The following is a 12,774-nucleotide window of genomic DNA, read 5'->3' on the forward strand; positions in this document are numbered from 1 at the left end:
ATTTCATTTATATATATATATATATATATATATATATATATATTTGGTTTAAAGGCAAATAAAATTAGTGTAAAATACTTGGCCGGTGGATGGTGATGGCTGTAGCTGCGGTGGGTGGTGAGTCGAGGCATTGCTTGTTTGTCAATTTCGACTCTCCAGGTAATCGTTAAGGTTAGCGTTTGCCTCTCGATCTCGCCTCTGTCTCGCCCATACAGAACATTTTAGAGGTCGAAACACCCCTTCCCGGTCCTCACTTCATTTTCCTTCAACTACCTGAGGAGATGAAACGAGGCATCATAACCTAACACCTATATCTCTGAACTTTTGTAAATTGAATATAGGGCGCTCCTTTTACAACAAACTAAACATCTCCTTAGAATAAATGAGATGTTTAGGAGTGTAGTAATTATTAGAGAATCAAATTTAAAATTGTACACTGATATTACGAGAAATGTCGATGGAATATTAGAGTTGTGCATTGGTGTTATAAAATTAATTTGATTGTATTGTAAGATTGTACAATAAAGTCAATTTTTATTTTATTTTATTCTATTTTTCTTGCTGCCAAGACGTAATATTAAGGAAAAGTAAAAGAAATCTTGAACTGAAAGTTTGATGGTAACTAGTTTATACAAGGTGGCAAGGTGGTGCATATAATATATATATGGAAAATTTACATTCAGAACACACGATTCTCATGTATTTACATATGTAACGCCTAAAGTTTAATATTTGCAGTTATAATACTTTGATGTTACAAACCTATATATGAAAAAGTGTACTTCACTTCTATTTGAGTGCTATATATTTAAATATGAAAGTTTAGATGTTAGATATATAAGTATATAAGAAGTGTGTTATATATATATATATATATGGTTTTGATTTCCTAATTGAGAGTTTGAGACCAATTTACTTATTGTTGTGAGATATGTACTTCCTGGCATAGAAATGAGACGAAAAAGAACACAAGCAAACACAGATTGTTTACGTGGTTCGATCCAACTGGATCTACGTCCACAGGAGGGAATCAATCAAATATTTCACTAAGGCAAAAGAAATTGAGAATACATAGCTTATACATAGAGATGAGCCCTCATCTTCCTTCTATGGCCTCCCTCTCAAGCGACACCTTGATACAAGGCCTCAAGATGCTCTCCTCCTCTCTAACTCTATAGCTATTCTCTCCTCCTTTGTGGTAGCTTAAGATCTCTTCTCCCTTGCTCTCCTAAGCCTCACACCCTCTCTATTTATAGAAGCAATAGAGTGGTAGGTGGGAGATAGGTGGGAGGTAGGTGAGAGGTAGGTGAGATGTGGTAGGTGGCGGTGCCACATTACAAAATTGTTCTTTTACCTTAGTTCATTAATTTGGGGTCAAAATAACAAAAATAAAAAATGAAATAAAAATTCCACAATCACCCTCAATACATTCGAGACAAAAGCTATGTTTCAAGAAAACTTTTTTTTTTCCTTCTTCAGTTGCTAGTAAGTTCCATATATATATAGCCTTTTCAAAGTGAATTCTACATGTGGATTCAATTCATCACGAGCAGTACAAACATAGCAACAATACTAGAAATTTCATTACGTCCGCATGCAGCAAAAAACCTCAGAATCTAAGGAAAAAACAGAACCTTTTCTGTGGATCGGCTGATAACGCTGGGGCATAGGGCCACCATGGTCCGCTAATGTCCCTAAATTCCACATGCCAATAGCTCGAAATCTGGGTTGACGAAAGTGACCAGATCCTCACCAGATTCTGCAGCAACTATATTGAAGCAGAGCTTTGTGTGAGCAAATTTGCCAGTAGAAAATTCTCAGAAAAATTAGAGAAAAAAACGAGGAAGGTAACAGGCTATAGTGAACATAAGAAAGTTTTTTTATTAAATTCCAGGATTTTTTTAAGGGAAAAAGAAAAAGAACTGGATTTCGAAGTACCTCGAGAGCTAAGGAGTCTGGGGCGAATGTGGGAAACGAATCCGCTGTTTTGAGCTTTTTCACGCTTCGAGCCGCGAGAGAATATTACATCTGATCCGAATTGGATGTCGCTATGTTTGTCTAGGATTAATGTTAAATAGGTTTTATTAAGGTTTTGTTTGGGCAGTTTATTTGATACAGTGGTAATTTGAAAACGCTTCTGATTTGTTTGGTTAAGTTGTGTTTTGACAGTTTATGTACTTTCAAAATGCTGAAAACAGCGTTTTCACACTGCACCTGTTTAGGTGTGGTGGCAGCTTTCTAGCTGCGGTCTGACTTTTTCAAATAAAAATAAAAATTTGTAATAGTCACCGCGCCTAACTTATCGACAAATTATTTTTAATCAGCTTATCAGCAGATTATTCAATAAGTTGTAGCTGCCCCACACAGGCAATAAGTCCGACAGTTTCTGAATTTATTAAATTTATATATTATTAAGTTTTCAAATAATATTTGATTCAATTAAAATTAAATTTAACTAAATTTATTTGATTTATTTGAGCTAAATCAATTTAAAATATCTTTTTAGTGCACTAATTCCGTTAAACCAAACTTATAAGTAGTTTTAATAAATCTAAATTTAACAAATAGAAGAAGTAAATTTTGAATTTAAATTAACGGCCGATTTATTTAGCCTCTTTATTGTGTTTTTCTAGATTTAGATTAAATCTAACTTAAATCTTCTTAAGAGTATCCTAACAAATACTCCCATAATTTGTTTTAGCACATTCCAAATATATTCATATCATCTTTATTTAATAATTGCCATGCCTTTTTTTCGTGGAAGATTTACATGCATAGCACTCAACTGCTATGTGATTACATATCTAACACGTAAAGCTCAATTTTTACATATATTAAACTTCAATATTTACATATATGAGACCTTATTTTTTGATGAGAAAATGCTTTAAAATAATAATATTGTTGATGAAAGATTTGAAATTAAAACTTAGGCATAGACACACAAATACATAAAAATTGTGTGTATGTGATTGCCACCTTTTTAGAGAATTTATACGTGTATAGCACTTTTTTAGTAATGCTAACGAAAATGATGTCCTGTGGTGACATTTCAAGCCACCAATTAAAAATCTTAATAGTAACAAGGCAGGCGGAAGCAACAAGGAGTGAGCCACATCCTAGCTCCCATGACCATAGGCATCAAAAGGCAAACGTGGGATTGCGTCTTGTAGGGGGATTTCCCATAATGGAAGATTGGACGCAGTATCTTGGTCGCGCAAATGGCGCAGAGCTAACTCGACCGGCTCTTCTTTCGATTCCTTTCTAATTTCCAACACGTTTCATTTTATTTTTCTTTCCTTTATAGTTCTTTCCCACACATATGAAGTAATAGTGTTTAGATTCTCAGATTTGGTGTGTTTTCTGTCGGGACATTCATTAGCATCTCAAATTTTTCCCTTCCAAGGTTGTATCCAATTGAGTGGTGTTCTGGCTAGATCTAGCTTCTGATTCGATGATCTATCCTTCCCTAAGCTTTTCATGTCCCTTCCACTTCATTGTCACACCTCCCTCCTCGCTGCAGCCGTCAACCATTCATGCGCCCACACCCTCATCTCCTATTGTCACCAACCAGCATGCCGCCCACATTCGCATCCACTGTTGTCGCCTTACTACCCATCCTTCTTTCTTATTGCAGGCAACTTTGAAACAGTGTCTTTTTTTTTTCTTGTAGTCATCAACATCAAATCGCCCCCTTTCCTTGTTGCCACAGCCTAAAAAGGACATCCTCTCACAATTCTACCGTTTACAATCTCCCCATCTAATGATGTGCGCCCTCCTCCCTTCCCGTTACAGCCCATGAAAACAATTCCCCACCATTTCCTTGCTGCCCAACCACATAATCCTTGATGTCATTGCCCCGGAAAGTCAGCCTTCTTGTTGTTCTAGCAGTTACTCGCCTTCCCATCATTGTCACCAACATCCCCTTGTTGTCGCCCAACTACTCACTCTCTAACCATCCTTTAATTACCAGTCTCGGGAGGCTCGAACCCTCACTGATCACCATCACCGCCCTTAGATCCACTATAGTGCGAGTTTGTGTATCATGTTTATTGTTATTTTTTCATTTTCATGCGTCAGTTTATATTTGTGTATTGACTTTTCTAATAATAATATTTGTTTGTTTATTATTGTTTGGGTTAAATCTTGTATCATTTTATATCAATCTTGTATAACCCTAGTTCTATCCTAGGGTTTCATAAACCCCTATATAACCCAAATTTTTCTCCTTCCCGCCGCATCAACCATACACCTTATTCCACCTACCCATGTCCAAACCTTAATTAGTCTCCATATGTCGTCAATTAAAGGGGAGGTCCCCTCTACATTTGATAGATGGTTGACTCAGTTTTGACAAAAGAAGGTGTGGAGTTATACTCTTTGGGAGAAATATGATTGTTGACCAGCTCCAACAATTCAACTAAAGTTATTGGTCGTTGAAGATTCAAAGCATAGCAGAAAGGACCCTACTTTAGCCCTTGAATAGGGTGGCATGTGCTACCACAGGTTCTAGATTCCACACCTCTAACCTTTCTTTCAAAAATTGGATTACGAACGATCAGAGGCTCTCACTTTGCCTCTGCATGATCTACAACAGGGCCTGTGAACTCTTCTGTGGCTTCTGAGTGCTAGCAAACTGCACCACGAACATCTTGTTGAAGTCGGCGAAGGAAATGATTACTCCAACTGGTAGTCTCTAAGCCACTTAAGGGCTGGCACCCTTAGCGTGGTGAAAAATAGCTGACACTTCAAAGCCTCTATAATCCTTAGCAAATATTTATCGTCAACTGAAAAGGAGGCAATATGATAATCTGGGTCACTCTGACCTTTGTATGATTCCAACAATGGTATCTTGAATTTCTTTGGAGGTTCAACTACAGAAATCAACCAATACAACACATTCTTTGGCTAATGACGGGCCTCAGTGCACCTGAATCGTTGTTGTCCAACAATGTTAACGTAGCATTGTCATGGTACTAAAAATCTCATTGTCTTTTTTGGGGATTGAGTTATCCTTCAGTCGTTGGCTAACTGACCATCCTCTTGAGGGCTCTCTTCCCTACCTTGAGCTATTACTTCTCGATTGGCTTCCACCGTATGGTCCTTCAGCTCTTGTATTTGTTGCTACACAAATGTTGTGGTGCACTTTATGTCTGCAATGTCTCTATGGCGGGTCTGTCTCCAGGTGATGCTCCTTTTCTTGTTACTAGCATAAGCTATGTTTATCACACCTTTCAAAATGTTGAATCCGATTTTGTTTGGTAGTTACACCCAAAAATAGAGCATAAGTCATGAGATAAAGAGAGAGAATAGTGCAACATAATGAACATTAGAATGGATTTTTTAGTAGCCTTTACTGAAGAAAAGATCCCCCTATTTATAGGAGAGAGGGTACAATGCATGCAATTACAAGATTACCCCTAATTTAATTGAGGCGACACAGGGTATTTTAGGTATTTTTCATAAAATATTCTTTGGTTTGGCTACTATTTCGCCCAGTTAGTGGAGATCAAAGGGCTTTGGTTGGACAAGACTCGTCCATCCGACTACGCTGCACAGGGCAACTTGTCAGCTTTTGATGATATTCATGTCTATTAGACTTAGCTCGGTCGGCTTGATTCCACTGGTCAATTTCTCTATTTTGGCTATTGATTATTGATCCCAGAAGGATGAACTTTCATCAGTAAAATGAACCAATTTGTCTGGTAGAGGGTGAATTCACTACAAAAAAATGCTCAATTAGTGACGGATATTTTCGATGCCAAGCCCAATTAGGGTTAAAATAATTTTGACGTTAAAATAGGCATCACTAATTGATTTTTCATCGACATTTACATCGGATTTTTTTTTTGCGTCCTCATTTGAGTCAAAAAATTCGGTCACTATAAATTTACAACAAAAAAAGTTCCACGTTAACTAAACGATGCCCTAGCGTCGAACCTAACAGATGCTAATTAGCTTTGATATGGGTGGATGCTAATTAATATCGACCATGTCGGATGCTAATTAGCGTCCACTGCATAAAAAGCCAATATTAATGTCCAACATTTGCGTCGAAATTTTCCGACGTAAATATTAGCTTCAGATTTGCGGGAGCTAAGCAGTGAATAATAAATTTTAATAATTGCACCGAATTTTGGTGTGATTTGTATCCGAAATTTTGACGGAAAAAACACATTGAAAATGATGAAATTTTGTTAGAGTAACGACGATTTTTGCGTCGTATTTGCGTCGGAATAAATGACACAAAACCTTTACTTATTAGTGTCAAACTAAGGCGCAAATCTGACAAAAATCTGACGCAAATCACCTAATATTCTCATCCAGCGAGCATAAATTTTATTTATTTCCTCTTTGCGCTCTGTTGTCCTTCTGTCTGCTTAAAATCCCTCACTCTCTCCTTTCCCTCTCCCTCACGGCTTCGCTCAAAACCATCACCTGTCACGATATAGTCGTCATTAGGGCTAGCTAGCTTAGCTGGGAAGGTAACGACACTCAGCTTATAGAGACCACTGAAACTCCCATCATTCTCATCCTTTCGCTTTGCTCCAATTAAAAAACATTTAGGAAGGTAATTCCATTTGAGCCTTTAAATCTTTTTCATTTAAATTTTTTTTTGGTTATGCAAATGGGTATGTATGTAAAAGTTGAAGTTTAGGTGTTAGGTGTCTGTTATGTATGTAAAAGTTGAAGTTTAGGGGTTAGGTATGTATATACATAAGAATTGAGTGGTATGTATGCAATCTTTATAAAAGTTGAAGCATAGGGTTAGCTATGTATGTACATAAGTATTGAGTGGTATGTATTTACCTATTAGTAGAATTCAAGTTTGTTGGTTGAAGTGAAGCAATATATGCAACGGGTCTTGTTCGAATTGATCGAATTGATGGCGATATAGAAGGGGATGTTATTACTAGAATTCGCGTTGGTTGGTTGAAGTGGAGGAATGCCACGACCGGGTCTATTGTTTAAAATGATTGTGATATAGATGGGAATGCTATTAGGAAAATTGAAGTTGGTTGGTTGAATTGGAGGAATGCATTGATCGATCAAATCTTCGAAGTGAGGGTGATAAAGATAGGGATGTTATCAGTTGAATTAATGTTGATTGGTTAAAGTAGATGAGTGCATCGGGCTTGTTCGAAGTGTTGGTAATATAGATGTGTTTGTTATTAACAGAATTCAAGTTGGTTGCTTGCAGTTGGTTGATTAACTAAGCAGTGTCGACTTCTTACTATATATATTGACTAATTTCTATTTCTGTAGTAGTTGCACTAGCCTGTAAAACTATATTTATGTTGTAGATGGATATCTATAATTTGAAAGCTTGGATGTATAACCGATTATATCCACGACGAAAAGGACTCACAAACGAGTTACAAATTATATCCATGGCGAAAATGACTAAGAGACGAGTTCTTGAATAGTGTTGAGGAATCTGTGTCGGTGGCATCACAACTATTCATCTATCGTTTTGAGGGTAAGTTTCGGTGTCCTTGTGCGAAGCATAAAAATCAAGCACTTTTGTCACCCGAAGAAGTTAAGTTTGATCTTTATCGTAATAGAATCAAACCTAATTATTGGTACTTAACTACGCATGGTGAGCAAGAACCTGAAGTTCAGTTCGATCAAGGAGGTGCCTCGATAAGTTATGTCACCATGCAGAGGAATTTGATCCTGAAACTTACGAATAAATGCTTCATGATGATTAAAGAGCTCAATTTGTCGGGAGCATTTAACACAAAGCTAAAACACTAAATAACGAATTACGACAGTTCTATGAGTTACTGAATGCTTCATAACAACCTTTATGGGATGGTTGCACCACACTTATCGAACGATCCACCTGTATTGCACTGGAATAATAGAAAAAAAAAAGATACTAGTTCACTCTAAAATAAAAAGTCATTCTTATTAAAGGTACATCCACTTGTATTACAGTGGACCACCCAATATAGCCTCATAACACAAATGTATGGACAAATGTTCCAATGAGTCAAAAAAACTGAGAGGAAATACCTGTTTAAGCTTGCATAGAATTAATACAATACTCGCATCAAGACTTCTTAGAGAATCAACATTTAAAGTGCTCGTGCACAACTCCTTGAAGAATGTACTGATTTTGATCAACGAATCAAGTACCGGTTTTGTCATGACATTGAATGCAATATGTAATAAACACTGTATGAAAATATAACAACCATGACTCTTCATACCAAATATTTTTCCTATTCCCAAATCAACATATCGGTTTATTTTTAAAACACAACCACTCAAAAACTTTAAAGAATGCAACCCTCAAAGATATTATTTCATTGATCTAATGTGAGACAATATGCAGCTTTGGGACTTACTATTTTACCCGCATTTGTCTCATGTAGTTCTAACCATCTCCTCATGCACTATTCCCTCAGATCCAATCTTGCTTTGATGTTGTCTCTTATTTTCCCCTTGATATTCAAAACAGTATTAAATATATTATCAAAAAAATTCTTCTCAATATGCATAACATCCAGATTATATCTAATCAGGTTAGTAATCCAGTATGCAAGATTCCAAAAAATACTTCACTTCATTCAGTTATGTGTAACACTAGAATTTGGAAGATGACTCGAGGCTTGTTCCAGACTCTCAGTGATCTTTGACACTTCATTGATCTCCTGCAATATATAGCTTGACCTTTCAAAGCTATTTCTAAAAAAATGCATTTTTATTCCTTCTGAATGGGTGATCACATGCTAAGACCTTTGAAGACAATCAAACAAGGAATTTTTTCTTCCATGCTTCATAGTGAATGCTTTGCACATGTCCATGCAATAGGGACAGACCAATTTCCCACCTGTACTCCAACCAGTAGCATCCCATAAGCCATAAAGTCATTGGTCGTCAAAAGAAGAGCAGTTATAAGGTGAAAGTTTTGTTTTGTTGTAATATCATAAGCCACACACTGGTTTCTTATATTACATGTAGCTCATCTATAAGAGGCATACACGTCAATTTTATCCTTTGAGCTATGTGGGTCTGATATGATCAACATTAAAAATAAGGAAGACATAGTCATACAAATAACAGGGGGCAAATTATATGACATGATAATAACTAGCCAACAAGAATAGGGTTTTGCAGCTTAATTGTAAGGTATGAACCCATTCATACAAAAATCAAGCTTAATGTAATGTGATTCTGCTGCAAAATAAGGATACCTGTTATTAAAGTGTTTTCAAGCTTCACCAATTGAAGGATGAATCATTGTATTATCACCAACAGATCCGATATTATGCCATATCATGTGAGGAACTGTGGGCATAGAAGCAAAGAATCATTGAAACTATGGAATGAGAGGAAAGTAAAAGAAATGTTTGTAAATAATATTTTTCTAATTTTTATTCTTTGTCGCCCTTGGTTTGAAAATATCAGCAATATGAAGTTTGTATCTTCTGCAGCCCTAACTTCAACACTAACTTTTTAGTTCTATACAAATCTTATGGGGCTAAATTTTCTGTAGAGTTCATCTCCTTTAATAATGTTGCTACCCAATTGAAGCATTACCTTTGTATATTGAAATCAAATTTGATACTCAGCATTCTCAAACAACTGATAACTTCGTATATGAAGTGCATCATTCTCACAAAGGATGTTGTGCAACATTTAATAATTCAAAATTTTGTTGCATCTCAATGTTCGGTTCTTGATCATCACCAATCACACTTCCAACAAAATGAGCTCTGCCGACATCAACAATCATTTCCTCATATATGCCAGAATAGGGAACCGTTGGAAGGGCATAACTTGATGAGGCTTCAAAAAGATCATACTGAACATCTGATTCAAATTCACCATGTGAAGTTCAATACCAACAATCAGGTTTAAATCCTATACTTTATAAATTCAACTTCACCTTTTCAGGCATTAGGCACGCTTGATTCTTGTGTTTCGCACTGGGACAGCGAAACCTTCATTCTGAATGGTAAACATGGAGTTGCCATGATGCCTGCATGAATTCCTCAACCAACCAAAAACTCATTAGTAAGTAATTGTCTTCTTAGATATGATATATTATACATTAATGATCTCGTATTTTAGATATACATCTACATCATAGATGTAGTTCTATAGATTAGTACAATGTCATTGAGTCCAACTGAGTGTCATATTTTTCATTTAAATCTTATTGATTGAGATCATTTTTATACAACATGCCTTCGTCTTTTTATGTATAACTCTACCTTTCTTAACTCATTTTGCTAGTAGTGTTGCAAAGAGGGGACATGCAAGAGGCAAATAGCACCTTTAGTGTTCGTAAGGGAATGTCAAGGTCTAATCTTTAAAAAGACCACGTCCACTATTATGATTTAGAAGATGAATTTACTGTTCTAATCTAGTAGCGTGATAATTACTATAATTTTATTTAACTCGAAATTATGTTGATTTTCCTCAACATAATTAGTGAGGTTTATTTGTGCTTAGCTTGATATAAACTAGAATCACTACATTTAATAGTATACAACTATAAGTTTCTCTCTCTCTCTCTACATGCATACCACATAGTTCTAACACATTTACATGTCTAACGCCTAAGTTTTAAAATTTCACTAAATCTATCATGCTAAACAATTCTTAGGTAATCAACTTAGATTCTACACATTTTTTTTAATATACATGTGTGCTACACAATGATTTTTTTTTCCAAAATATACATGCATGTGTGCTACACAATGATTTTTTTTTTTCCAAAATATACATGCATGTAACACAATCCTTATGTATTTATACATGTAACACCTAAACTTCAAATTTCCAAAAAAAAAAAAAAAAAAAGATTTTTCACATAATACTAACGTCAAATATATTCATTACATATCCAACTCCTAAACATGAAATATACTTAAAACGGAAAAATTAAAACCGAAATTTTCAAGAAAAAACTTACCAAAAGCATAGAAAGAAAGAAAGAAAAAAACTTATCAAAAGCTTAGAGAAGGGGTTCACCTTGTCGGATGAGAGATTTGGTTGGTGGAAATGTTTCTGAAGTCGCTTGAGGTGGCTGGAATCACTGGATTTTGCCGGATTCGCCTAGGAGTTTCGGTTTCGCCGCCTGCATTGCACTGAAAAGAAATGCGGAGGAAATGAAGTTTCGATTGGGAGGGATGGCTTTTTAGGGCTTTTACGTTCACCATATCGTTGGAATGTTCCAAAGCTATTAAGTAATTTTAGCGTTAGACAATTATGACTCTACTGCGTCGATTCAGTGTCGACGGCTCGACGCAATCATCTGTGTCAAAACTTTCAATCTTAAAACAATGAATGACTCTAAACGACACAAATCAGACAAACGCTAATTCTTACTCTAATCCGTAATTTTCTTGTAGTGAGCACTGTAATCACACAGGTAATTATTTCCTTGATAGAGAGTCTTCCGAGATTCTCTTTGAGTATATTGTGATAAAATTCTTGGCCTCTTGATGAAGAGACTTGGAGGCTCGTATGAGATGACAAACAATGTTTGGGGGAGAGTTGGGCTGATGTCTTTTCTCGGCATGAATGATCTTGGTCTGTGGCTCGGGCCGCCCACACCTGATCGGCTTCTGGTCCCGATTTAAAGGATACCCACTTGGTCAACTAAGTTCATTGATTTTCTGGTGATGAGACTTTTGATCTCCCTTCTACGGGTCCTCCTTTGGTGTATTTTCTTGTCTCTTAGTTCATTGGATTTTCTCGAGACACCGAGTGACTCATTGTTTATGTACACTTGGATTTCTTACTTTCTACTCTTCAAATAACTACAAAATCTAACTATTTGGAATAAAAGAATTAATGTCTGCATTTATAAATTTGCCTAATTAGTTCGGCATATCCATTAGCAAGATTTTTTCTTTTTTTGCATTACAAAGCATGTTGCCTTTTTTATTTTTGGAGAACTTGCTACTAATATTTTCTTCTCCTAACCAATTGCAGGTAGTTGTGCTCTTTGATCTCCTCTTTACAATTCAGTATTGTGTGCCCTATCCTAAGGACAAGAAAGCAACCAATCAATACTCTTCGAAAAGGCAGCCATATCAGCTCACCTGAGAAAACCCTGGGAAATGCTTGAACAGAAGATTCTTTGATGCAACCAAGCAAAGCTAGTAATTTACTTCAAATCAAATTGTTGAAAGAAACTATTTTTTTTTCTATGATATATATAATTACATAAGAATTGCTCTTTCTTTGAGTTTAAAAGGCAACACATGGTTGTATACGAATGAATCACTTTGGTTTAAATACAATTACACAATTGTCTTCGATATTTCTTTTGCATTTATTTTATAATCAATTACTTCGCTATACAATGCAAGTAGCCATATTATGTAATGTTTTTTCATTAAATTTTACACGGTATGAAATAATTAATATTTTTTTAATAATAATCATTATAATTTTTTGAATAATAACTTATTCTACAGTGATTTTAGAGCTGCTTCTTCAAACAACTACAATCTTTACTCTTATCCTAAAATAAAATATATAGACTTGTATTAAAAATTCATATTATTGTGATAAAAAATTCTATCGTGCATGATTTTTGATGTTATTGATAGATGATTTTCTCTCCAATTAGAGATTCATATTTGAATTATTCTAATAAATAATTTTTATTTTACTTTTATTCTCCCTAACATGTACTAAGCCGAAATAGCGTCCGGGTTAGAACAGATAACGGCAATAACAGGGGAAGGCGATGGTTTTTCTGTAAAGCTGCAAACTTCCTATTATAATACTATTATAAAGTTGCCT

The 12,774-nt window shown here is 35.5% G+C and overlaps 1 pseudogene; it reads right to left on the bottom strand.

Moving 5' to 3' along the window:
* Positions 1-2,037, bottom strand: part of LOC110018843 — a 32,273-nt pseudogene extending 30,236 nt beyond the window's left edge.
* Positions 2,038-12,774: the final 10,737 nt, after the last annotated feature.

This window comes from Phalaenopsis equestris, unplaced genomic scaffold (genome assembly GCF_001263595.1).
Source record: "Phalaenopsis equestris unplaced genomic scaffold, ASM126359v1 Scaffold000036, whole genome shotgun sequence".
NCBI classification, from domain to species: Eukaryota; Viridiplantae; Streptophyta; class Magnoliopsida; order Asparagales; family Orchidaceae; genus Phalaenopsis; species Phalaenopsis equestris.